The following is a 15028-nucleotide window of genomic DNA, read 5'->3' as shown; positions in this document are numbered from 1 at the left end:
CAGCTCACGAATCTTTAGTGGGCATCAAGAAGATGATTTCTGTTTGCTGTAATAAAACACTATGACCAATAGCAACTTCAAGAGGAAAGGGATTATTTCAGGTAATAGTCCATCACCAAGGGAAGTCAGGCCAGGAACTCAAGCAGGCAGGAGCTGAAGCAGAAGCCATGAAAGAGTACTGCTTACTGGTCTGCTCATCCTGGCTTGTTCAGTATGCTTTCTTATACAACTTACAATCACTTTCCCAGAGGTGACACCTCCCATAGTGAGCTGGACTCTTCCACATCAGTCACTAATTAAAAAAAAAAAAAAAAAAACATGTCCTTCAGGTTTGCTCACTGGCCAATCTGGTAGGAAAATGTTTACAGTTGAAGTTCCCTCTTCTCAAATGACTGAAATCTAAGGATTTTGTGGGATATCTCAAGGCCATACATGGTACTAAATAAAGAAACATCAACTTCTTGGATGAATCAAGAAATATCCAGGAGACACATGGTCTTTCCAAGGTCTAGGATCTCTCTCTCTCTCTCTCTCTCTCTCTGTCTGTTTCTCTCTCTGTCTCTCTCTCTGACTGTGTGAATCTCCTGGGCTATGGAGTGCTGTAGGTGGAGGAAGTGTGACTCACAGAACTTGGCATAATTTTGTTGAAGGAAAGAAGGGACAGTTATAAGAGTTAGCCATCTCCCCTGACTTCATTTCTCTGCATCAAGGAGGGTACTTCTGATACTCTAGAGGCAATGATCAGGCAGCCTTAGATTACTTGAAGAGAAAGCTAGCTATAAAACAAGGTTTTGGTTCTTTGGAAGGCCTGGTGGTTGGGGAGCATCCTCTTGGGACCGGGGAAAGAGGAATAGGGTGAGGAATTGTGGGAGGGGGATGGGGGCAACGACTGAGTTATAAATTAATTAATTAAAAAAAAACCAACAACAAAAGAGCTAATGCATAAAACAACTTAGCTATTACAGGTACTTGGACTCCATTTATCTTCTAGTTTTAAAGGTCCTAACTAAGGTGTTTCTCAGGAGCCAAGTGTTCTAACACTGTGATCTTAAAGGTCTCATTCCCTAGTGCTGTTGACATCACAGGTATCAGAGCCAGTATTTGGCACCTTAAGACAGATCATGCACTGTCTAGTCCAAGGACAACTTCTCTATGTTCATATTCACCTCTTCATTCATCCAAGAAATTCCAGGCAGCTGCACGAACACACAGACCACAGTGTAATCCCACTTTTTCATTGAGTAGAAGAGTGGGGGATGTCTCTAGCCCTCTGGTTCCATTTTTGAATCAACCAAAGAAGCGGATGTTTCTTATATTCAGCACCACTTAGGACCTCAAAATATCCCACCGAATCCTCAGGATTTGCCATGGTTTGAGAAATAACCACAGAGTTAATTCCAGAGGAAAATAACAGTGCTCTCTCAGAGTCATGGTGAAGGTCTGGTTGGATCCAGTTTGCTCACATGCCTCAATCCTGGACTATTCCCAGTTAGTACAACTTCCCTTCACCTCTCCACACGGTTCCACTGCAAATCAAATTTTAGCACAAGTTTGGGCAGATAAACCAACTCCAAATCGTCGACCAGGGCAGCCTGTTAGAATGCCACTGTAACTATCTGGATGAGAAATGTGGATCTGTGGTCAGGTGGCAGTCATGTGCACATGAGGAGCCGGGATTCAGAAATGCAGTGAGCACTGCAGATGTTGCTGATGATTTGGATGTGCACGACAAGAGTCACAGATTTGATTTGGGGATTAGTGGGCTCAGTGACCTTTTATCAAACACTTTGCTTCCCATCATTATATTTATATATCAGCAGAGGCATCACTAGCTCACACAAGGTAAAATTCAACCCAGAAAGGTGAACCCATGAATGTGTTCACTAACACAAATACAGTAGGTGGAGGACTTTTCTTGGCCCACAGCTGGTGCCTACCACCACTTCTCCTCCTGCAGAGACCTGCATGCAGAAAGAAAAAAAAATACATTAAAAACTAAAGTACCTAAATAGAGCATTATCATTCAGAAAACGTTCCTGCCAGATAACTCTCAGAGCACACATGACATCCAGGGGCTTTTAAACTACAGTAATTTCTAAAGCAGCATTTTTTTTTGTCTTTGCAAAAGAAAAAAAGGAATCGCTTTGAAGCCCATTCTTTGTACACTGTTCTGTCTCTGCTACAAGTTTTAGGATCAGGGCATAACACATAGGAGGCTTTCTGGGGAAGAATGTTTTATTCTGCAACCACAGAGACCTGGGTCACTCCAAAAACCTCTTAACAAATGTCCATGTATTTTTGGAGCCTCTCTGAAAGGCGATGCTTTGAACTTGGCCTATCAACCGTTTCTTCACCTCTAGGTCAGGAGCAAAGTCACATGCACTGGCTCCCGTGGGTTCTGTGGAGACTTACCATATAACAGATGGGCATTTTGTTCTTCTTTAAAGCCTTGCCAGGGTCTTACCCACTCCTTCCTTTGTTCCTTTTGGTATTTCTTGGGACTTCACAACCGTTTTCTTCATCAAAGGACGAGACAGTGTCTTTTTCCCAAAGACTGAGCTTGCATGTTTTTTAGTTTTTTCAAACTGGGATCACAGGCTGCAAGTCAACGAAGGTGTTTTTAAATGGAAGATTCCTAACCCCCATCCCCAATTACACTAAACTAATATATTTGGGGTGAGAACCTAAATGTCTACTCCCCAGATCATCTTTCTATGCAGCAAATCCAAGTTAAGCAGTGTTAAGTTCTAGTTTGGAGGAGGCCTCCCTGGACATAAACTTGACCACATCACCTTTATCTTCTCAAAGAAGCTTTCTTTTCTTGGCTGTGAAATAGAGAAAGTTAGTCAAGTAGATGAACTCTCTTTCTAGCCCTAAGTTTTACGAATCTTCACATCCTTCCTGCTATGCAGATTTTGCCACTACATTTAGGTGTGCCATTATTTGCATGTGGGTGAAGATGATAATACATCCTTCAACCTAGTAACAATCAATAATGCTACCTACCTCCCAAGTCTGAAGAATAAACTGGAAGGCTGCATAAATGTGTGTTGTATATCCTAGGTTCTTATGCAAACAACTGTTATTGAAGACTACAAGATTAGGTGATAATATAGACGACTATAAGATTAGGTGATAATAACTCCAGGGGTTTAATTTTAAATAAATACTTTATTTAAATCATTGAATCTTACTCATTTGAAGGAAGTAAGTCATTAATTCTCTAGCATCACCCCCTTTGATATTATATATTTAAGGATCAAGGAAAAAGAACAGACAGTAAATAATGTAATGAGCATCACAGAAACACAGGACCACTTTCAATGCTTTTCCAACAGCCTGTAGGGGTGGTTCTGATGCTAAGGTCCTGTTCCCCAATTGGTTTTTGATCTGTCAGTAAAGAAAGCCATGGGGCCAATTGTTGGGTGCAAGGTACTTCTGGGTTCCTGAAGGAGAAGAGAGATGCAAGGGAGGAGAGAAGGGAGTTCACCATTGGAGAGAGGAAAACCAGTCAACCATGTGAGGTCTCGGGAGGAGGGGTGGGCTGTGGCCACTCCTGTAGGTGGGTGGTCAGAGATGTTTAGCTGGGACTAGATTCAACTGATCAACCAAAGTTAGTACAGATGGGAGGAGCAGGGCTAAGGGTAATGATAAGGGCATGTTTTTCAGGCAGGAGATAGCAGTGCCCAGCAATTGTGCCAAGAAGGCAAGTTGAAATTGAACACCTGTGTGTCTGTGTGGTTGATCTGTGGATTCAAGGGCGGCAGGGTAGGGTCTGGTAGTGCAGTCCAATCCTGGAGCTAAGGCAGGGGTAGCAAAAAGCTACAAGCAACAACAGCCAATTCATACACAATCCTGATGTTTGAGCAGCCGTGGCATCCTGCAGGTGAGGAAATGAATGAAAGTCAGCCTCATGCAATGTAGATAGTATGTTCTAGAAATCAGAAGGTCATAGACATTCAACTTGCAATGATGTCTTCTCACTTCTTACTCGTCAGGACATGTCACAGCAGCACATTGCTATCTAGATCCGTGTCTAATTCTTGTTTTGGCACATAGGTGAGATAACACCCCTGTTAATTCTATGGCTTACTAAGACAACAGAGAGGGCGGGCTTACTAATGTACTAATGTTCTTTGCACCAGTAAAGCATGCAGAATTGATGTGAACAATATCCAAAAATTACATCCTTAACTTATTCACTCTTAACTTTTCAGTGATTACATGGAGATTTAATATAATCAACTCTTTAAGATGACTTTCTTTCATAGTGTGAAGATTGCTTTATAGATTTTCCTTTTCAGATTAAAAATTGTTTTCCAACTGGTTAATTTCTTCTGTGTCTTAGCCTGACTCAAATGTTCAAAACTTACACTGAATTATATTAGCGCTTTGGAATATTTATAAAATATTGGTCATGAAATAACCTTTAATGTTTTGTATGGTGTAGCTCAGCACAGACTCGGTCAGCTATAGAGTGAAACATTTAGATTCTCTACTATGGAATTTTTCATATTTTGTCATAACAAACTTGAAAAAGGAGATATTTTACACATACCTATGTAAAATACAAGTAAAAATAGAGATGAAAGCAATTTCCATTTTATCAGCCATCCCAAAGTAATTCTACATTAATGATGTATACCAACAGTTACATCACTTTTAAGCAATGCATATCATAATGAATGTGCTTGAGAGAGATGGTTCAGCAGTTGAGAGCACTGACTGCTCTTTCAGAGAACCCTGCTTTGATTCCCAGCACCCACATGGTGGCCTGCTGTAACTCCAGTTCTATGGGGACCTTCTTTTAGCCTCCACAGACACTTCATGCATTTGGTACACAAACATACATGTAGGCAAAATACCCACTCACAAAATAAAACTAAATGTCTTTAAAATATGATAAAACATGGGAACTATTCATTCATTTTCAGCAGTTTGCTAGCTAAATATATACTTAGCAAACTGCCTGGTTTGGGGTAATAGCTCATTCCTTGGATTTGAATTAAAAAAAAAAAAAAAAAAAACCCTCCATTATTATAATTAAATTGAACTTTACACTAAATTTGTTGATACTTCTTACAGTTTTCCTTAAGTAATTTAGCAACTATTACTTTGTCAGCCACAAATGGATTAGTACTTTCCAGATCTCCCAAACAGAGGCCTTTTGTGAAATAGTAATTACAAATGACTTTGAAGTATTGTGAAAAATAAGCCTTGCGTGTATTTTTGTTCAAGTGCAGTGAGATTGGCAACTTGGAAAATAAAGGGTTCGTTTCACAGCTGACATTTTATGTGCATTCCAACACGGTTTCGACCCTTTTAAGTATGCTAGCTTTAATACAGAAATTAAAGATGAGCCTCGGAGCTTTCATTCAAAGCTAAAAATATGTCTATGTGAACTTGGAGATGCATTCTTCCAAGAGCATCTAGCCAAGTTTTAATTCTTGAGAACTGCTCACTTAAGACTACAATCAGATGTTGATTTATTTACCTGTCACTTCTCTGATGAGTATCAGACTCATGGCCTGAATAATTCTGGGCAAATATTTTCCCACTGGGCAAAAGCCCAGTCTTTCAAACCATCTTTTGATGAGTCTCCCTTTAAGAAAACCACCCTATTAGCATTAAGTAATAAACACCCTCATTATCTCCTAATTTTTCATGTTAAACTAAAATTTGTCTTTCGGCTTGTTGTTTTTTTGTCTTACTCTGACTCAAATATGTAAAATTTACATTGAATTGTACATTAGACTTTTGGATGTTTTTAAAAATATTGGTAGCAAAATAACCTTTGAATTAGGTATGCTGTAGCTCAGGACAAATTCAGTTACAAGCTGAAATATCTAGAATTTTCATTGTTGAAATTTATATATTAGATTGTCAAAATAAACTTATTAAAGAGAAGGAAATATTTTACATATGATTTTATATATAAACAAAAACAAAAGTAAGACATTTTAATATAACTTATTTTATCGGTGAGATAAATGTGATTGTACATACATTGTCCTTAATATAGACTTGGTTAATTATACAACAATGTCATTTAAGTATGTAACTGCTTACATGAAATGAAAAATTGTACAAAACCTTACTAATACTTGCATTTTTTTCTGGGTTTTCTTTAAAAGCAGTAAATGGGCTTAACTACTGAGCTGTCCCTCCAGCTTCCAGCAATATGCATTTTAGTCTGCCCTTGGTAATTTCTTTTCTTTTATGTCTTACAACAACCTCTCTGGAGAGAACTTAGTATTTTTTTTTCATATATTTTGTTATTGTTGTTCTTATTTTTAAAAGATGGAATCTGGTGTGGCCCACATTGGCCTTGAAGTTACAATGTAGCTAAGGCTGGTCTCCACTTTGCAAATGCTGGGATTGTAAGCATATACTATCATCCCCACCCATTTTCTAGTGCAGATATGTTCATGATAAGTACATGCATATATTGATTAAATGTTTCAGGACAGATATTCAGAAGGCAATAGGACTGGTCTCACATGAACTCGGTTTTCATATTCCAATTGTCAATGAAGCAACATAGGGACTAAAGGACATGCTTCAGATACTGTCTAATTGACATTTAAAGACCTATCTTTTTATATTTTAGAATTTCAGAGGCAATGTATAGAACAGATGTGTCTTAGTCAGGGTTTCTATTCCTGCACAAAACATCATGACCAAGAAGCAAGTTGGGGAGGAAAGGGTTTATTCAGCTTACACTTTCACATTGCTGTTCACCACAAAAGGAAGTCAGGACTAGAACTCACACAGGGCAGGAATTGATGCAGAGGCCATGGAGGCGTGCTGCTTACTGGATTGCTTTCTCTGGCTTGCTCAGCTTGCTTTCTTATAGAACCCAGGACTACCAGCCCAGGGATGGCACCACCCACAATGGGCCCTCCCACACTTGATCACTAATTGGGAAAATGCCTTACAGCTGGATCTCATGGAGGCATTTCCTCATGGGAAGCTCCTTTCTCTGTGATAACTCCAGTCTGTAAGGCTGACACACAAAACTAGCCAGTACAAGAGGTGAGCAGGGCAGTGGCATTTTGAATTCTAGTAGCTACATTCCCTTCCTTAAGTATCCTGTGTGGTGCTGGTAATGGCACCAACTTCACGGAGATGTTGAGAAGGTTAACTGAATAGTGCCTGATAAGCAGTTCTCACAGCCACTGTGATGGTAGCCATTTCGTTCCCATAGAGAGCTTATATAACAAAAAGTCATTTTCTTACAGTAGCGGAGGATCAAGATGTTGCAGGGTAGATTCCTTGGAGAATTCTCTTCCCAGTGGTAGATGGCTGCCTCCTTCCCTGGCTTCATGATCTTTCTGATTGTATGGATGCAAGTCTGTTCTTCTAAGGACAGCAGTGGCACTGGATTATGGTCCACGGTGCCTCATTATGGCTCACTTACCACTGCAAACACTCAATTTCCATACCCAGTCCCCTTCTGCAATACTTAAAGTTAAGATTTCAACATGTGAATTTTGAGGGCTGGTGATAAGATTCAGCCAATAACAATGGGCAATCATAGAGTGATGTCATTAGTGATCAAGAGTGGGAGGGCCCATTGTGGGTGGTGCCATCTCTGGGCTGGCAATCCTGGGTTCAATAAAAAAGCAAGCTGAACAAGCCAAGGGAAGTAATCCAGTAAGCATAGAGTTTTACAGAAAAGCAAAATTACTCACAGTTTCCAGTCTAATTGATAGTATTTTATGGAAGAACATGCTGAGACCCAAGAGATAAGGCTCAAGCACATATTAATTTGTGTCTGAGCTAAGAATTTCGATCATAGAAACTTAACCTATCAACATGGTTTAGATGGTAAAACAGCATTGTCACATTGTCTGGTCACCTGGGTTTGACCCCTAAGACACACATGGTAGAAGGACAATACCAAGTCCCCCAACTTGTCCTCTGACTTCTACAGGTGCGCCATGGCTCTGTGAGCACATATCCATGCACACTGACACACACATACACACAAACATAGAAATCAATAAATATAAGAGATCAATTAAAAATGTAATATTTTAGTTTTTTTCCCCGGTAGTTAAGATAAAATACTCTGACAAAAGCAACTTAGGGGAGAAAGGATTTATTCTGACCCCCAGTTCCAGGTTCCAGCTGTCACTGTGGGGACATCAGTCATCTACAACAGATGGTCACAAAGCAGAGAGCATGGTACACTTCCCCTTGTCACTCAGTATGTGATCCTAGGATGTAAAATGGTACCTCCCACATTTAGGATGGGCCTTCCCATCTCAGTTAACTTAATTTTAAAAAGTCCCTCACAGACATTCCAATAGGCCAGCCTAATCTACATAATCCCTTATTAAGGCTCCCTTTCTGAGAGATTCCAGATCCTGCCAAGTTTGCAATTAGAATGAATGATTACAATCTTCAGGAAGATTTAAACCATCAAATAATTACTCCTTTCTCTATCACCGCCTTTCCTTCTTGCTGTGACACAATACTCAGCAAGAGCAATCTATGTAGTAAGGAGTGTTTGTTTTGGCTCAGTTTGAAGACTCAGTCCATCACAGCAGTGAGCTCCGGCAGCAGGTGTGAGACAAGGCTGGTTACATTGTATCCCAATCAGGAAGCAGAGACATGTGATATTTGCTGATGCTCAGCTTGGTTTCTCTTTCTGCACCTTGTATTCAGTACAGGACCCTTGTGCACATGACCGCCATGTCCATATTTAGAGTGGGACTTTCTTCCTCCTTAAGCCTCTCTAGAACAGCAGTGTTATCTACCACTGTTGCATGGTAACTTTAATCAACTTTGTTATACTGTATCTTCCTTAAATCTTGTTAAAAACATTATTTCTCAAGCTTAAAGGCACTTAGGTTTTTCATGAAAAGTTAACTTGATAAAAGTTCTGTTTATTCAGTTCCAGCCCATTGTATGTCCTAATGTCCCATCAGTGTGTGGATTTGCCTAGGCCCTAGTGATTTTGTAAGTTTTCTGGTAAAATACACTTGATCTTTGCAAAAAGGCTGAGAAGGTATTTTTTTTTTCATTTTAATTTTTATTTATTTTTTTGTGAACTAGAAACACAGCCATACAATTCAGTTAAAACAACATTTGCTCAAAACGCTCATTAGCTCTGAGGCAAGCATGTTGCATATTTGTGCAAATATCATCCACACTGTTGCTATCGGTTTATTCCTCTGCAAAATGGATGAGTGGGGTCCACAGGATCTTCAGAAGCAGTTTTTGCCTGCCTTTGTCACTTGTACTTTCTGGAAAATGGGTTGGGGGCAGTATTGCTACTTCCACTGTCTTGTGTGAGAGAACAGGATGGGCTTAGACTGGAAATACAGTTTTTTATTTTCTTTATAAATTGAGAGTGCGTATGTAAGCATGCATGGAGCACATGTTGAAGTCAAAGGACCACACGGGAGAATTTGCTTCTTTCCTTCTACCGTATGAGTCAGGTAGGCTTGGCAACAGATCCCTTAACCCATCTTACTACACTATAAATAGTTTGTTTTTATAGCATGCCCACAGACAATGCTGGAATTGTGATGCTCTGGTTTTAATGGATAGTAGTGTAGAGATCGGGACAGGTCTGACTCTAAGATAGTCTGTATTGTGTAACAGAGTGATTTTGTGTTTTCAAGATGTACCTTGCCCTGGGAGACCCTATTTTACCATCTGGATTAGACTGCACTTTGTGGATGTCATCTGGTAGACACTCTAAACAACATCATCAGTCTCTGGCATTGAAGCATACAGTGTCATGTAACTTGTCCCTAAAAATAGCAAGGTGTCACCCTATAAATTTATATTAACTGAGACTATAGGAACATGTGACCATCTTAAATTCCTAGCAGGAAAGTTGGGTCTTAGAACTTGTGGGGCACATCAGACTGAAGAAAGGGTGCTACACCCTCACATGGACCCCCTAAAGGCAAGAATACAATGCAAATCTGTCATTCCATCATCCAGAGTGCATCAAGGAATGGATAGACAGGCAGAGAACTGACCCTCCCAGGGACATTAGCTCTACACAATCCCTCTTGTTGATGTGGCCTACAAGAATCACCACCACCCTCTGTCTGTTTGTCCTTTCATCTGTCAGTTTGTATGTCTGGATCCCATAGTGCTCTTCACTTCTGTAGCTTCTACAGTCCCACACTTTTTGCAACACTACTTGACCTCAAGGCCCAACTCATCTCTGACCCAGCAGTGGGGTTCTCCAGCAGCGGCAGCAGCATCTCCCACAAACATCCTGAGTTGTTATCTTGCTCTTGCATCTTTATCTGTGTCCTGGCCTCTGCTGTCTGGGCCTTTCTGAAGCTTTGCAAACACTACTGCAGCCTCTATAACTCTTTGCAAGCTACATACATACAAGTACATATAACTGCTTATTATGTTATGAATGATATGTGATCTGAAAGTTAATGTTAGTAATCAAGATGAAAACAGAAGAATCCATGTTTGCTTTGGCTGGTTATCAAATTATCAAAGTGAAATTACTGGCCAACCTGCAGTCAATGTGACTGCTGTATCTTGTCCGTTTTGTGCTCTTCACTGCATTGTGACGCTGTAGAAAAAGGACACAGATGCAGTCATCGGTTTCTGATACATATACTCATGACAATTAATATTATTCATCCAGGTTTAAGTGGTTCTCTACTTTTCTCCAAGAACTTTCTCTGTGTGGTGGGAGTGGAGAAAACGAGCTTCCATCTTAAAAAGTCTTGTTCTCCTCACTGGTCAGCCACACTCATAATGGCTTTAGGGAAAAAAAAATTGTCATAGAAGTCATATGATCTCAAGGACGAAGTCAACTCTCAAAAATGTCTTAACACCTTGGGAGAAAGTACCTCAGGGAAACTGGTTGCTGGGTAGAGTTGCAGAGATAAAGGGCATGATGTCAAGCATCCAGGGAGTGTCCTCAGAAGGCTGACTCAAGCAGAGGTTCTGGATATTTGAGAGCAGTTTGGGATTAGTAGGACCTGTCATAGTTGGTCCAGCACAGATGTGAACAATTCAGCCTGTGTCAGCTAGTTAGATTTGCTCCTACAAACAGCAGAAGGTCAAGTGTGCAGACAGCTAAAACATACCAAGAAACCCTCTTATCTGTAACTTTCTCTTTTTAGTTTTTCCATTTTTTATTGGATATTTTATTTATTTACATTTCAAATGATATCCTCTTTTCTGGTTTCCCCTCTGGAAACCCCCTATGTCATCTTCCCTCCCCCTGCTTCTATGAAGGTATGAAGGTGCTCCTCCATCCACCCACTCCCACCTCCCTGCCCTGGCATTCCCCTACACTGGGGCATCGAGCCTTCCCAAGACCAAGGGCCTCCCCTCCCATTGATGTCTCACAAGGCCATCCTCTGCTACATATACTGCTGGAGCCATGGGTCCCTCTTCTTTGGTTGGTGGTTTAGTCCCTGATAACTTTCTTTATAAGACCTCACCTACCTCGCATTAGGTAGCGTCTGAAAATAGTTAAGCAGAAAATACCATAAATAAATTATAAGTTTAACTCTTGTGACTATAGATAGCATGATGAATCTTTGCCATTGGCTCTACTCCATCAGAGGTGACACTCATCCCTTTGTCCAGCACGTCTGTACTATCAAGGCCATCTGTCACTTAGCGTCTCATTTATCTAACTGACTACCAGGGCATCACAGAGCTTGTGTTCAGGTGATTTAAGCTTACCTAACAATGTCCCAAAGCACTGAAGTAGCAATGTTGGCACTTTTCTCATAATGTGCTGAAGAACACCTCTGTCTCATAGTTAGCAGCTGACTTCTACAGCCTGCTACCCACCCATGACCAAGAGTATTGAGGAATTGGCCAGGCTTTCCTCTTACACAGATGTGTTTGAACTATCCTCTGATCATGGGAATTTCTGATCCTGCAATTGGAGAAGATGCAGAGCAGAGATGACCCATGTTAGAAGATACATTTGTGATTTTTTTTGATAATCCTAAAATATATTTAACTCTCCTCCCCATAAGGATCAACTGTTTCATTGCTCAAGATAAAAACTATTTAACCTGTGAAAAGACTGTCATAAAGCGAGTGTTCTACTTCCTAAGATTAGCTGAGGCTTGACCTTACCAGAGAATGAGCTAGCTTGTCATTGTATCTCTCCTTAATACTTGCTGGAGGAGTCAGAGGGAGGCAGCCCTTTTGGGCCCATTTTCAATTATTAGAAGATTTAGCAAGCAGGGGTAGGGGCTCTGCTCATCCTAGCTGCCCTACGACCCTTGAGTTTATTCCTTTTATCTCTTTCTAGACAGTCCCCCATCTCAGTATGCCACACTGCACTGGCTAAATAAACCCGTAAATCTAGCTTTTGTGTCTAGCTAATCCTTTTATTTCCTAAATCTTACTTAATCCAAAGGGCTTTCTTTCATCTCCTCAACTGTCCACTGGGTCACTCTCACAAGCTACCAGCAATGCTTGCAAACCCAGATAGATTTGAAAAGATTCCCAGAGTCTCCTGGACTCTCACTAGACCCCCGGGTCTAGTAACACCTGCCAAGTGGCATATCTTGCGATGGCCACTGCTGGGATCCTTGTAGTCAAGTCCTGTAAGGGGCCATCTGGGGTAGTCACCTCCTGCAGCCAACTAAATAGACAGCCCTTTCTGACATACCCTGTGATCAAGGGAAGAAAAAAGGCTGGTGCTCTGCCCTCCCAAACACAGACTGCTGTCCAAGGACAAAGTCCAAATGGGTTCAAGGAAACATAAAAGAGACAACTCATATTAAGCAAATCTGATTTTTGTCTGATTTAAGTGAACAAGGGTTTTTAGGTTTAGGGCAGTGGAGAATAGCAAGGGATGTATTTCCCCATTTTATAGGTGCCAACAGGCAAGTCTTTGATATTCAGAATGAGCATTTCCATTACCGCATCTAGATGTTTATTTATGAAAAGGAATATGAGATGACTCGGCTCCTGGTAAGGCCACTTATGATTCTTAACAAAATCATTTAACTGAGGCCTCACCACTGTGCCTGAGTCTAGCATCCTCTGCTCTGAGAGCCCATGTTCCTTCCTGCTAGAGATGGATATGCTGCCTGTTCCCATGTTGTCTGGATTTACAAGCTTTGCTTTTTCACGAGACTAGCTGAAAATATCCCCGAACCTGGAGTTGCAAGCGTCGCATGCACGCACATGTAACTCCTTCCTTAGCCAGTCTGATGTCAGCTGAGCCATGAAAGCCATGGGGCATAGTTTTTTTTTAATCAAATGCAAACTAGGAAAATTACATCAGCACTGGAGAATGGGGCAAGAATAGAAGAGACACTTAGAGGAACTAAAGAGTAGCACACTGTGTGTTACAAAGCAAACACAAATCCAGATGCTAGAGTCTGCTGCCTACAAAGTTGTCGTGAAAACCTTATACATATGCGATGTATACAACCTATAGTGTGAAAGGAGATCAGGGCTGCCGTGGGCATCATTCCTCCATCTGGATATAATTATGAAGATGTGCATGTCCTTCCTAACCCTATCTTCCAAGAACCTGAAAATTATCCTGTCAAAAACATAAGGAAGGAGAGAGATATCTCCAAAGACAATGGGATTATCTGATGAATTCTACTTTAATAAACTGATATGTCGACTAAGCAGTATTACTCTGGTATGAGTCAAGTCAGTTTGGTGGAGAATGAGAGGCAGGGAGCTCAAGTCATCCAACTTTTCAGAAAGGAAGCAGAATGTAGAGTGTGGGGTGGGGGAGTGGGGTCGGACTACTAGCAATCTTGTTTTGTCCAACTCCATTGCTGCTGGGTTCAAATTTAAGGCATCATGCACCTACCTTTAATTCTGTGAGGAACGTCCTGGCATTTTTCCTCTCCCAGTCCTTCATTGCTGGGAAGGTCGCCTAATACTCAGCTAAGGGAATAATGTCACTCCCAGCACACGGCTTGGAGGGTTATGTACTTTCCACTGAGGGTCTGGTCCAAGCTGCCCCTGGGGCTAATTTGCAAGAGGTGGCAAGCTGAGCTGAAAGGTAGAACAGTTGATCCTTGATCCTTGCTTCTAGGAATCTAGGTGGGTGTCCTCCTCTGAAGTACTCAGTCTCTTACACAAGATGACGAAGTATTTTATGAGCTACACACATCTTAGCATGTTTTATGAGTTGTCCCTAAATGACTCAAAATATTTCCTACAACGTAAGCACCATTATGCTGTATCTTTTGAAGACTAACAAGATTTGAAAGCCTGCATGTGTTCCATGCAGATGGATAGCTCTTTTAATGGGAATTTTTGACCCACAGTTGGTTGAATCCCTGAATATAGAACCCACAGAGACAGAAAGCTGACTGCAAAGGCAAGTTATGAAGGCCTCTGCCCTAGCACAGTCCTAGAAAAACCCAAAGGGTAGATGGGTACCCAGGCACCTGACTGTATCCCAGGAACAGAGGACACACTCTGCCTCCTGAGGCATCATTTGAAAGTTCAATTTTCCCTAGTAAATCAAGTGTGCACCTCTCAGACTTTAGCTTTCAGGTGACTGTTTTGGTCTGAGAAACAGATTGTTTGTGTGTCTACTATTTTGCTAAGCCAGAACTTAACTCAAGAAACACTTTGTTGAAAATAGAAAAGGCTGGTCTTAAAAGAACTTACTGCTTTGAGGGGGAGAGGGAGGAAGATAAAAAAACAACTAAAAAACACAATGACAGAGCTGTGCACACACAGCCACATAAACAACAGCTGGGCAGTGGGACACGAAGCTTTCCACAGGAATCTGAACAATTGGAAACCTTTCCTAAATCCTAAAGCACCTTAGTCTAAGTACAACAACCCTTTCATTCTGGCCAGGGCTTTTTGTCCTTCCTGGCTTCTAAGAAAAAAAGGCCCTGTCTTCTTTTCCTGCATGTTTGCATAGAAATCTGTGCTTGTGGCTCATGGTTCCAGTGAAGCCCTTCTGACCAGTCCAGTCCCCATGCCGCACCAGATATTCAATGCACACGTATACCTCGAGTGGTTGGAATGTGGGTGTGGGGGCCATAGAGGCTCACACCCCAGGCTCCAACAG

General features: G+C 41.1%; 1 long non-coding RNA gene across 7 annotated transcripts in view; it reads right to left on the bottom strand.

Moving 5' to 3' along the window:
* Positions 1–346: 346 nt before the first annotated feature.
* The window catches only part of LOC143434289 (uncharacterized), a 101607-nt gene continuing 86925 nt past the window's right edge, over positions 347–15028 (bottom strand). For 5 of the 7 annotated variants that reach the window (XR_013103652.1, XR_013103658.1, XR_013103655.1 and 2 more), the window contains 3 exons: positions 3726–3880; positions 2413–2598; positions 347–1961 (listed from right to left, as the gene is read on the bottom strand). This is a non-coding gene — a long non-coding RNA (uncharacterized LOC143434289). Of the gene's footprint in view, positions 1962–2412; positions 2599–3725; positions 3881–10185; positions 10562–15028 lie in introns of those variants that run through there. The other 2 variants (XR_013103653.1, XR_013103654.1) reach the window with 2 other exon arrangements.

This window comes from Arvicanthis niloticus, chromosome 14 (genome assembly GCF_011762505.2).
Source record: "Arvicanthis niloticus isolate mArvNil1 chromosome 14, mArvNil1.pat.X, whole genome shotgun sequence".
In the NCBI taxonomy this organism is placed as follows: domain Eukaryota; kingdom Metazoa; phylum Chordata; class Mammalia; order Rodentia; family Muridae; genus Arvicanthis; species Arvicanthis niloticus.
This window is presented reverse-complemented; position numbering and strand designations above follow the sequence as displayed.